Genomic DNA, 13,016 nt, shown 5'->3' on the forward strand with positions numbered 1-13,016 from the left:
GGACCACCCTTATCAAGTGACTCTGTTAGAAGATGTGCAGTTGGACTCTCAGGCTCCCACTGGAGGAGTCAGAGTGACAAGTAGCAGGAAGATTCACAAACGATACCCAGGTTGGCCAGTGGCAGCTGGGTCGTGCTAAAGGATTCCCCAAAGGAGATCCCAGGCACTCTGCTGGCCGTGAGGCTCTACTGGCCGATTCACAATTTAGATCACATGTTCCCCCATGGCCCGAAGTCGGCTAAAGGATTGACCATGGAAATGTCAGGCTCCCACATGGCAGACACGTTTTGCTGGAGGCTCAGCACAGAACTCGACCCCTCCCCCACCGCCATGGCTTGGGTACTTTCCTGGGAGGCCAGTCAAAAACTTAATTGCCACCATGGTCGATGGGCTCTGCCAAGTGGCCAGACCATCCCCTTTTACAGGGTGGCAGAACTGAACAGCTCTCTGTGGAGCAGGAGGGATCCCCTGTTCCGTGGAAGGCCAGAGAGACAAGAGACGGAGTAGTCGCCCGGATGCCCTAATCTGAGGTGGCAAGGAGCTGATCATAGAAGGGGGACGGGGAGAGTTAAAGAACACTTGGTAACGAGGACTTACGAGCTTTGCAGTTTCGTTAGAGTTGGTTTTGCAAGCTCCTGTTTTCATCCCTGGATGTTTGTGTGTTCTTGGGCAATTGTTAATGACATAACCAGGGAGGCCAATCCTTTAAAGCCTGTTTACGAGATTTAAATTAGAGCCTCCAACAAATGCCATATTTGTGGTTTGTAAGACACGCTGAAGCTTTTCTTGGAATTTCTGGGATCTCCCAAACATGCTTCGCCCTTCCAAACTTGTGCTGTAGGCTGTCATGGAGACACGGGACATGTGCTGAAAGTACAGCCAGCAGCACATCTCAGAACTTAAAAAGGAAAATCAGGTTTTGGCCTTTATCACTACAAAGGGGAATCACTGCAGACTTCTAGCTATCCAATTTGATGACTTCCTCTCACAAAATGTTTATGCAAGAACTTGTGTTGATCAGGACATTCTCCTGTTCACTTATGGGTTTCAAAGTGCCATGAAGGGTTTTGTTGGAGTTTAAGGCACCAAACAAGCATCCATGGCTGTATGACGTAAACCGGTATTCATTTACCAGGCATGCCTTTACACTGTACTCAGTACCTTGAGTGCGATGTTACTGCACATTTCTTTACCACACATGTTATTACAATAACTTGCCTTAGGGGGGCGCTGGACTTTGCAATAGTATACATTACTATTCCAACTCCAGTCAGTGTATCAGTAGGAAAGGTGTTGGACTTAAAACCCAACAGCATGTCCCCTAAAGCAAATTGCTGTAACATGCGTGATAATATAACGCGTTGTAATGTCAGTCAGGGTAGTGCTTGTTTTGTAAACGCACATCGTAGTATTCACTTTGATGTAATGGATGTTTCCCAGCATCTATCAATATCTGCTGCAGTTTAAATCAACTTAATGCGGTCGACCTTCGTGGTGGAGAACTGGGTTCAAGTCTCAGCAGAGATGCTCAACATCCTGTGATTCTGGGCAAATTATTTAATCTCCCCATGCATAACAAAAATAAATGTGTTTGTCTGTAATTCAAATGGTGCTCATGTAAAGTGTTGAGATACCTTTGAGTCTAGTTCACGTTATATAAAACTCCAAAGAAAAAACCTGTTATCTGACTGTTGAGTAACACCAAAAGTCACTGTTAGATATCAAGTTAATAAAAAGGCACACCTAAAACCATACCCTGATGTCTCATATTAGGAAGTGAGAGGCCAATAGTTCTAATACCGCATTATTCTTGACATGTGGCACTTGACGGATTGAGTCATACTCTAATTCCTACACTTTGAGTAGCCTGAGCCTCACTTTACAGCAGTTTATCTATTCTTGGAATATGGCACATGACAAGTTGGGTCATATTCCAATTCTTCCAAGTTGGGAAGTGACGGACGCATATTACTGTAATCAAATTAACCCAGAAAGGGACATGTGAGGTCAAACCCTAAATACTACATGTTGAGAAGTGTAGACCCCATGTTACTCCATCTGATTACTCTTGACATGATGTGACACATAACACATTGGTTCCTGGTACCAGGAAAACGTACTGGTGATAATTGAGGTGAAGAGGACCTTGCTGCAACTTGGCATCTTGCGGTACTACCCTAAAAAGCCAGATCATCACATCCTCTGCAGATAGTCATGCACAGGATAGCCCAGTGCAGTCAATCGCCTGCTGCAATATGACACAAATCGGCCATGGGTCTCACAATCGACACTCCTGTGCTTCCAGGAATGAGTATCCACTATGTGGTCCTTCTGGAGTGGAGCATTTGAAATGCAAGGCCACAACCATGGCACGGAGAACCCACTGCTTGAGCTGGATGCCCACCATGAAAACGCCCCATTAAGGATGTAAACTGCTAAGTAATGGGATTTATTTGGACACTTATGAAATATCTCCTGAAGTCCCAATAGTTTCATGCCTCAAAGCATTGGCATACTGTGATCAAAATAAGGCAATAACTGAACTACATTTCAAAACTCATTCATAATGTCTCATTTATTCACACAGCTGGATGCCACCCATGGTATCGTACCTCTGGAGGCAATATCTTTCAAAGATAAAGATTGGTGTGGCCACTACTACAAATATCTTGGCACATTCAACGGATGCAAGTAAAATGACTGTCTCCACATAGCTTGCTTTTAATAGATGGACAACCCGCTTAAATTCATTCAGGGGCATTCATTGGATTGCTTTTTACAGGAGATGATTTCACTGAAGTAGCTGCAGTCTCGAATGTGGCAGCTCTGTTTATTTATTGACATGTGTAGCTATCACGGGTGAAAAATAGAATTCGTCTGTCCGTCTCAAAATGTGAATTTTTCTTTTGCGATATTTCAAGATTCACGTATGTTTTATCGTTCCAAGTGCTAGAGGGGAAGGTGTAGGAATCTCCTTACATCCCTGCTTTCTGCCGAAACGGAGGTGTGCTCCATTTAAAGTATGGCCGTCCTGCAGGGAAGTGCTGGCACTGTCCCACAAAAGGCGTGAGAGTCTGGCAGAGGAGTCTGACGCTGTCCCATGAAAGGGAAAGTTCCTGTTCTGCAAGGAAGACCTGACGCGGTCATGTGAACTGTACGCAGTACACAGCTCGGCTGAAGGAAGCTGGGTTGCGCACACAGCTCTGCCGAGAAGAGCTGAGTCTGTGCATAACAGAACTGCCTTGTCGGCTAGTGCTGGTACTGCCCATTGCTGGAAGAGCGGCTATGGTGAGAACTGCTGGTGCTGCCCATAACGTGCATTACAGCCCTGCTGAACCGGGCTGGTTCTGCCCATTGCAAGTATAGCAGCCCCCCTGAGAAGTGCTCTTTCTGCACATTGCATGTTTATATGCCCCGCTTAGAAGTGCTGGTTCTTCTGTCCAATGCAAGTATAGCCGCCTGGATGAGAAGTGCGGTTTCTGCACATTGCAAGTATAGCGGCCTCCCTGAGAAGTGCTGGCTCTGTCCATTGCAGGTATAGCAGCCCCCCTCCCCCCCAGGAGTGCAGTTTCTGTCCATTGCAAGTTTAGCAGCCCCGATCAGAAGTGCTGATTCTTCCCTTTGCAAATATAGCGGCCTCCCTGAGAAGTGCTGTTTCTGCACATTGCAAGTATAGCAGTCCCCCTGAGAAGTGTTGGCTCTGTCCATTGCAGGTATAGCAGCCCCTCAGAGGAGTGCAGTTTCTGTCCATTGCAAGTTTAGCAGCCCCGCTCAGAAGTGCTGGTTCTGTCCATTGCAAGCATAGCAGCCGCCAGCCCCGCTCAGAAGTGCTGGTTCTGTCCATTGCAAGTATAGCAGCCCCGCTCAGAAGTGCTGGTTCTTCCAGTTGCAAGTATAGCAGCCCCGCTCAGAAGTGCTGGTTCTTCCCTTTGCAAGTATAGCAGCCCCGCTCAGAAGTGCTGGTTCTGTCCATTGCAAGTACAGCAGCCCCACTCAGAAGTGCTGGTTCTGTCCATTGCAAGTATAGCAGCCTTGACGAGAAGTGTTTGTTCTACCGATTGTAAGTATTGCAGCCATGCTGAGAAGTTCTGGTTCTGCCCATTACAAGCAGGGTATTCATATCTGCTGGAACTGTCCCGAGCAGCCGTTGAGAAAACTGCAGGTACTGCCCATTACTTGTACACAAAACGGCTGAGAGATGCTTGCACTGCCCATTACGGTCATTGCGCCCCCGCACAAGAGTGCTGCTGCTGTCATTTGCAAGTCTGACAGTCCCGCGGAGACGGGCCGTGCTACGGGTTACTTGCACAGGAGACCTGCTGAAAAGTGCTGGCACTGCTCATTGCAGACACAGCATCCATGACGGGAAGTGCTGGCGGTGAGCATTGCTAGGAGAGCAGCCACGGGGAGAAGTGCTGGTACTTTCCAATAATGATCAGACCTGCCGAGAAGTGCAAGTACCGTCCTTTGCTGTTCTTGCATAGTAAACCTGGTGTAATCTTCCAGGTCGAGTAGATCACCAATTGCGATAAGTAAGGAAAAACTACAAGTCCCAGCATACAACATTCTACATAACAAGGGTTGGTTAAAAACGAGCATCATGGCATGATGGGGCTTATTGGCAGCAGTGTAAACAGCAGACTGAAGGGGAAGCCACGGGGGAGAAGGGCGGGCAGCCTTGCTCTCAAACCTGGAACCTGAAGGGCCAAAGATCAGAGAAGGCCAGTGGTCTGGGCTAACTCCCCCGCAGAAGCGCACCCTTCGAGCAAACGGTTGAGAAATAAACAGGTGGTATTTGTAAAGATGCCAGGAGAGTCCTCCCCGAGGGTGAATGACGCACTCTCCACGCGCACATTACATTACTCAACTCTCTTGTTAACCGAGAATAAATACAGGCTAGAAATGTTGCTTTCTACTAATAACAGCACTAACGCCTTCAGCCATAAAGGGATATTACAATAAACAGCTTATTGACGAAGTGTCACGTGCACAAAGAACTGTAATGAAGAAATTAAGGATAGACCTGCAGCTGAATCTGTGTGGAAGGCCGGCCATAAATTAAAAATGTACAGATTAAGACGAATAAACAAAAAGCCTGCAGTATTAAAAACGATGATTACTATTCAGAAAGTAGCACAAAATGATAGTGACCATAAGAAGTAAAAACATCTTCTTGAAAATTGGTGGTAGGTGGTCCCTTAACAGCTCAGCCAATTTGTGAATCTCCCTCAATTTCCAAGGCAGTCAGTTCAAAATATGCGGATTAATTATGTAATGGCCCAGTTTTTAATGGTCAATTTAGATCTTGACTTGAACACAGCAGCTTTGAACTCCAAAGCAGCTCAGCCACAAAATTGTATTTCCTTTTAGAAAGTTTAGGTGGCTTTGGGCTCAGCAGGCTGGTCCAGGACAGCGATTCCTCAATATGCAGGATGGTGAACCGCAGTCCGCGCACAGGTATATGAAGCCGGCATGAATACAGAAAATGTTCCTGAGGTTTTGTGAGTCTCATCAGTAATACATTTAATCTCTGGAAAAATCTGATGCCTGAGGTATCCCTGTTCCTTTATTGAGTTTAACCTGAATCCTCCATCGTTAAGATTGAACCATCGTTCATCTTGTAAATGCCGGACACTGACAGACTTTAACACATGGGAAGGGTAAAGTAGGACTGTGTTCTACATCTATAACAACCACCCACAACAGGCATTCTAGAGCGCGTTTGATGGCGTCCACTTGGGTTTTGAGGTTTAGTGTGACATTATTCGCCGGCTTGCTCCTTTAACCAATACATTGGTGGTCTACCAGAGGCATTACTAGTTGGGTCTCGTCTTGGACAACAGGATGTCTTGGGCGCCTTCAATTAGAACTAAGAGATATAATATTTTGGTTGCTGCACTGGGTTATATAGATTCAAACAAAAATATTGGTGGCTTATCAATTCTGCCCTAGCAAAGATACCAAGAGAGTCAGATCTGGTTCTTTGGATAACACTGAGATCCCATCTGGATGGGCGCATCGTCACTCCCACTATCCACTTCACTCCGGATAATCTGCTTGGATTCAGCATTATTGAGCAATAACACTGGCTCTCTGTCTCCATATGGGGAGTTTAAGGGATTTATATTGCACTGAGGACCTCTAACCCCCTGGCAGGAGGAGATCAAGTCAACAAAGGAATGACAACAAAATTCCACAATAAGAGGCAAAGAGGAGAGATGGAAACACTGGGGGTGGGGAAATTGCTTATTAATACGAACATCACCTGCTCCTCTTTCAAGTGTGTCACTCGGCAAAGAATTGGAAATATAAAGCAGGCTAATCAATATATTGCCATTCATTTATATACACAATCAAATGCCCGAGTACCATAACTTGCTTCTTTGAGGTCAAGGGAAGCTACAGACTGCTTTCGTTTTTGTTTTAATGTGGGATATTGATTGTGCCTGGCTGGCATCAATTAGAAAGATTGTCGGTGCAGGCCTTGTGGGAAGGGGTTACAAACAGACAACCTTTGGGGGGTACTCTTGTTGAGATCGCCCTCGTCATCGGTACACAGCCTCCTCGGAGGGTTAAGGGGGGGGGGCTCCAACGAGAAATAATGACTGGCATCAAACTAGGTTAGAATTAATCAACCCAAACATCTCACGGGACTGTTAAATGTGAATAGATTCAGGAATACATGTAAAAGTTGATTGCCCTCTGCATCCAAGGGGTATTAGTGCCCGTCTCTGATACATGTTATTTATGCCGCTTTCTGATAGTAAATCCAATGAGTATATTTGGATTTGTTATGTTCAGAATGACACTGAGAATCATATATTTAATTCCGTACAACAAAGTGGACTTTCTTTTTTGGGAAAGAAATGTAAGCTGTTTTATGTAAAGACGGCATATTTTAATTAAAAACAAATATTACAAAACAAGAAAATATAAACTCTTCTATTCTGAGATACATTCCCTGAATGACCCACGATCTTTCACTCATCAGGTACAGTTAATTTCTCAAAAGAGATTATCAGTAAAAGCAAGATATAAATACAAAGTAGCATAAAATAAAACAACACAGCAGAGAGTAAGGCAGCACGATACAATATTAAATCACATAATATGCACAGCTAAAGATGCCTATCCTGTACATTTAAAGCGCCTTTCTTTGCTTTTCAAAAGTGAAATAAAACGAGGCGCAGAATGAGCTCACCTGTGTGGCTCAGGAGATGTTGCGCAGCAGCAGGGCCAAGAGTCCCTCTAAGGTCCAGTACGTTCTGCAGGGTTGAGTGCCGACTGAAGTGCTGCAAGGCCTCTTTTATACTCATTTAGGATTGGGGAAACGTGCCAAGCCCGAGCGTCACATCCTTTCCTTTCCCCAGTGCATGAACCTCCCAAAACTTTCTGAGATTGCATGAAGGTATGCAAATTTGGGCCCAGGCCCCGCCCGGATTCCTTCATCCCTGGAAGCAGGCACTTCCTGCTGTGAGCTCAGGGAGTCAGGGACCAAAGTTACATCAGTCGCTTCTGGCTGAGCTCAGGTGAAGAGGTGGAGAGAGAAGTGCAGTCAGCCCAGACCTTGAAACAACAAAGCAAACTGCAGGTAAGCTTCTGTTATTGTTCTTGCTTCGCCAATGTGTAGTGTGTGTTTTTACGAGAGGTTATCTGAATGTCATGTTTAATTTGGAGACTGGATGTCTCTAGGTGTCTTACGCCGTTTAGTTTTTGCTGTACAAAGAGTGCACAAAGAGAAATAAATTGCTTTTGGTGTTCATAAATATATCGTAAAATGTTTGTATCAACTTTGTACAAATTGACCGAAATGATTTGGGCCAAGAAGATAAAGGTGAGAGTCGTAGGACATTGAGAAACATATGCAGGGCTTTTATTTATTCGTGTGATACACCAAGTTCTACAGACAACCACCAGAGGGCGCCCAAACACTTCCATTGTGATCCTTATCATGGGATTATTTTATAGCTTGGATGATCATTCAGGAAAAAGAATGTATCTTTATTTCAAATTGGTTTGTTTGTCTCTGTTTGAGATGCTATCATAAATAAACACGTCATGTCTTAGCTGGCAGAAGGAGGCAGGCTCTCATTGGATCTGTGATTGGCTTTATTGTCCTTAATCTAACCAGCACGTACACATGGGTGAGACCATCTAAACTTTGATAACAACTTGTAAACGTTTATGAGTGAGACGATCTAAACTTTGATAAACACTTGTAAAAATTTATGGCAGAGCAATATTTAGGGCAAAGAGACGTCTTCAATTACGTTTTAGCGGGCGATTGGACACACAATATTGTTTCATATCTGTGATTTAATTCACACGATGCTTCTGTGAGAGGCGTCGGGGAGCCCAGAGGCTGACAAACAAGATATCTTCCCTCCAAACCCGCCGCTCCAATCAACTGGGCTGCAGCGTTTTCGCGCGAGATTAGAAAAAAGTCCAGCTGAATAACTCGGCGGCACTTTGAAACTACCAAATAAAACAGACGTGTAGATCTTACACTGAACTTTAAAAACATGAGATTGAAATTGAGGCAAATGAGCAACACTGTTGAGAAACACGAACAGCAGGCTGTCTTTCATGTAGCACTCATACTGCACTTCTGCAGTTTCAGCGGTACTATATTAGCGACATTCAATTTGCCCGCTTGGAAAGGATAGAAGGCAGAGTGGGCCCTGCCGGATTCTAGTTCATGACCTGTCGATCACAGAAAGTCTCTGAGCCACCCCGCCTCTTTTGTCACTCACAGAGCAGAAGTCTTGACGGCTGTTGTAGCAGAACTTTGAGCATAAATCTAGCATATTTTGGCTCACTGGTTAGAGGCGGCAGACCCGAGAGCAGAGGACGGCCCGGGACCAGGGTTCGATTCCCGGCGCAGCAGGTTTCTGGACCAGGGTCAGCGGACTCGATAATTCTCGCCTCGGTGCCCACTCTGATCAGCGTTCACACTCGGCAACTCTGGGCATTAGCTTGCCTCATCTTCACTAACGGCCCCACCAGACCGCCGGGGATGCCTGGTCTCACCCTGGAGATACCCATTAAGGGACCATCTCTCAGGGAAGCCAGGAAGGGTTTCGCAGCGGTCGAAGCGCCTTGGGACCCTACGGGTAAGTAGTGCGCTATATAAATGCCTATACATTTACATTTACATTTACATATTTCACAGCATTAGGAAAACCCTGCAACCTCCTAAATGTGAACATGTATGTTGTTAGTTACTTTTTACATGCATGACTGACGAGATGTGCTGTGTCAGACGGATTTGGAGGTGGAAATGGTTCATGTAAGCTAGCGGTGCTGTCCCTACGTGCTCTGGGAGCACCAGATGAGAAACAGGAAAGGACTGAAAAATCCTCAAGAAAAGTAATTCTTCTGCTATGCAAGACCTACAGGGAGTGAAAGTCTCACAGCACTAGGAAACGACAACGTGCAGTACTATGTACCACTTACTCATTCGCCGAGAGGGGGAGGTTGAGACGGAGCTAGACAGAGAGATAAAGACAGCGAGATGGAGTGAGAAAGGCCATCTATATGCGCAGAGAAGGCATCTTTTTAGTGGGTGAGTGGGTATTAACTGCATAAGCGGCCTGTGTCTCTGCTAATGCACTACTGAACGCCAATGAGCGCCACCGCTACTGGGGCGTAGCTTGGTTAGATTTTTTATTTTTTTGGGGGGTGGGAGTGTTACATTTTCCAACTATCACACTGGCATATCATTTTAAAACACATTATATGTCAAGCAGGGCACATGAGGGGGAATTGAGGGGCAGTGAAAGGGAGAGGAGCATGTATTGGTAAGGATACTAAGTGAGAGACACCTTAATATTTTGGCCACCACTTCTGTGCCATTATAAGCAAAACTCTATGAGTGCCACCACTTCTGTGCCATTATAAGCGAAACTCTATGAGTGCCACAACTTCTGTGCCATTATAAGCGAAAGTCAGAGCGCCACCACTTTGGTGCCATTATAGCAAAAGTCAAAGAGTGCCACCACTTCTTTGCCATTATAAGTGAAAGTCAAAGAGTGCCACCACTTCTGTGCCATAAAGAGTGCCACAACTTCTACGCCATGTAAATGAAAGTCAATGAGTGCCACCACTTCTGTGCCATTATAAGCAAAAGTCAAAGAGTGCCACCACTTCGGTGCCATTATAAGCGAAAGTCAATGAGTGCCACCACTTCTGTGCCATTATAAACGAAAGTCAAAGAGTGCCACCACTTCGGTGCCATTATAAGCGAAAGTCAAAGAGTTCCACCACTTCGGTGCCATTGTAAGCGAAAGTCAAAGAGTGCCACCACTTCGGTGCCATTATAAGCGAAAGTCAAAGAGTGCCACCACTTTGGTGCCATTATAAGCGAAAGTCAAAGAGTGCCACCACTTCGGTGTCATTATAAGCGAAACTCTATGAGTGCCACCACTTCTGTGCCATTATAAGCGAAACTCTATGAGTGCCACAACTTCTGTGCCATTATAAGCGAAAGTCAGAGCGCCACCACTTTGGTGCCATTATAGCAAAAGTCAAAGAGTGCCACCACTTCTTTGCCATTATAAGTGAAAGTCAAAGAGTGCCACCACTTCTGTGCCATAAAGAGTGCCACCACTTCTGTGCCATGTAAGTGAAAGTCAATGAGTGCCACCACTTCTGTGCCATTATAAGCAAAAGTCAAAGAGTGCCACCACTTCGGTGCCATTATAAGCGAAAGTCAATGAGTGCCACCACTTCTGTGCCATTATAAACGAAAGTCAAAGAGTGCCACCACTTCGGTGCCATTATAAGCGAAAGTCAAAGAGTGCCACCACTTCGGTGCCATTATAAGCGAAAGTCAAAGAGTGCCATCACTTCGGTGCCATTATAAGCGAAAGTCAAAGAGTGCCACCACTTTGGTGCCATTATAAGCGAAAGTCAAAGAGTGCCACCACTTCGGTGTCATTATAAGCGAAAGTCAAAGAGTGCCACCTCTTCTGTGCCTTTATAAGCGAAAGTCAAAGAGTGCCACCTCTTCTGTGCCTTTATAAGCGAAAGTCAAAGAGTGCCACCCCTTCGGTGCCATTCTAAGCGAAAGTCAAAGAGTGCCACCACTTCTGTGCCTTTATAAGCAAAAGTCAAAGAGTGCCACCACTTCGTTGTCATTATAAGCGAAAGTCCATGAGTGCCGTCAGTTTTGTGCCATTATAAGTGAAAGTCAGAGAGTGCCACCTCTTCTGTGCCTTTATAAGTGAAAGTCAAAGAGTGCCACCCCTTCGGTGCCATTCTAAGCGAAAGTCAAAGAGTGCCACCACTTCTGTGCCTTTATAAGCGAAAGTCAAAGAGTGCCACCACTTCGGTGTCATTATAAGTGAAAGTCAATGAGTGCCGTCAGTTCTGTGCCATTATAAGTGAAAGTCAGAGAGTGCCACCTCTTCTGTGCCTTTATAAGTGAAAGTCAAAGAGTGCCACCCCTTCGGTGCCATTCTAAGTGAAAGTCAAAGAGTGCCACCACTTCTGTGCCTTTATAAGCGAAAGTCAAAGAGTGCCACCACTTCGGTGTCATTATAAGTGAAAGTCAATGAGTGCCGTCAGTTCTGTGCCATTATAAGTGAAAACCAATGAGTGCTGTCAGTTCTATAAGTGAAAGCTGTGCCACTATTACACTATAAGTGAAAACCAATAAGGGACGCTACTACTGTGGCACTACAAGTGAACGCCCATGACTGCGTCTGCTGGTGAAAGCCAGGAGCATCACCACTACATAGAAAGCGGATCAGCACCACCACGTGCCGTGAGAGTGTGAGGCTTTTCCCTAAACATGGGTACATGGCAGGGCAGTGGGCATCCTAGTCATGTGAGGCAACCACAAGCATTCACCCATGGACATTGGAGCCAGGCTGACTAAATTACATGTAGGAAGCCTGCCACGTCATCCGAATTACACCCAGGCCAGATGCCTTGTGTGACCCACAGGACCCCCTGACCCACGGGCCCGCCTTCCAAATTAAGACATGGGAATGACCACGCTCTCCAGTTTTCTTTAACAAGTCATAAACTGCTAAATTATGAATTTTGAAGGCCGGGCACCAAAGCTACCCTACCTTGAACCTGGACAGCCGGGAACAAGCCCCCAAAGTAGGTGGGAAATAAATATGCAATGTCCAATGATATTGCGTTGTTGCAGGAACTGATATTTCAATCTAATGGATCTATTTTCAATTGAAGGTACACACTTTGTTTGATATTTCTTATATGCACATGTAAATACATGTCCAGCATACAATACCTATGTAAATATAAACAACACATTTCTGTCAGTCAACTTTTTTGTTTGTTCCTGCAAAGCACCAGTCTGATGTGATGCATATGGCAATATTTAGGAAGGAGCTAAAGCCCCTCCTCTTCCATAGACACTTCAACTCTAGCTAAGGTTTCATGATGAAACAAATTCATTAATTTAGTAAACATTTTCAAAAGTATGCATGAGTATATGTATACATAGATATATATTTAGTCATACATACCATGTAGTAAAACATATCAAGGAATGCAATGATTGCTTTTTCACAATATGCATTATTATGCAATGATTCATTACATATGCAAATTTCATCAAATGAATATTATCATGTGCCTTGGCCAGTACATGTCTTTGCATCACTATAAGGAGTGCTCAATTGGTGTAATTTGTAATCCACACATCTACAGGCGTGTGTGACCGTTTTCTATTTTTATTAGTGCTCTGAAGCAGCTTCTTGATTTTGTGAGCGATATATAATTTTTAAAAAAAAATATTACCAAGCACAGAAATATAGCAAGAACTTTGGAAAGTAACTTTACCTATTGAAAAGCTTCATGTATCGTTTGCACGTCATGGCGTAGATCAACCTTTACACTTTAAAGGAGGGGAAGTTTTCATTTATACATTTTTATAAAAAGGGGTACATAATACATTGAAAAAACTTCTGGTTCAGAGTAGCAGCAAAATACCAACCATGCCCTCTCTCGGTGCATGCCTTGCGCCTGGGTTTTAAAGCCTC

General features: G+C 44.8%; 2 protein-coding genes across 2 annotated transcripts in view; one reads left to right on the plus strand and one right to left on the minus strand.

Moving 5' to 3' along the window:
• DUOXA2 (dual oxidase maturation factor 2) overlaps window positions 1-7,269 on the minus strand; it is a 32,756-nt gene extending 25,487 nt beyond the window's left edge. The window contains exon 1 of the mRNA XM_078684963.1: window positions 7,202-7,269. The gene's annotated coding sequence lies outside the window, so the exon portion shown is untranslated. The remainder of the gene's footprint in view (window positions 1-7,201) is intronic.
• A 189-nt stretch (window positions 7,270-7,458) lies between these two features.
• LOC144826534 (dual oxidase 2-like) overlaps window positions 7,459-13,016 on the plus strand; it is a 193,696-nt gene continuing 188,138 nt past the window's right edge. The window contains exon 1 of the mRNA XM_078684965.1: window positions 7,459-7,591. The gene's annotated coding sequence lies outside the window, so the exon portion shown is untranslated. The remainder of the gene's footprint in view (window positions 7,592-13,016) is intronic.

This window comes from Lissotriton helveticus, chromosome 3_2 (assembly GCF_964261635.1).
Source record: "Lissotriton helveticus chromosome 3_2, aLisHel1.1, whole genome shotgun sequence".
Classification (NCBI taxonomy): domain Eukaryota; kingdom Metazoa; phylum Chordata; class Amphibia; order Caudata; family Salamandridae; genus Lissotriton; species Lissotriton helveticus.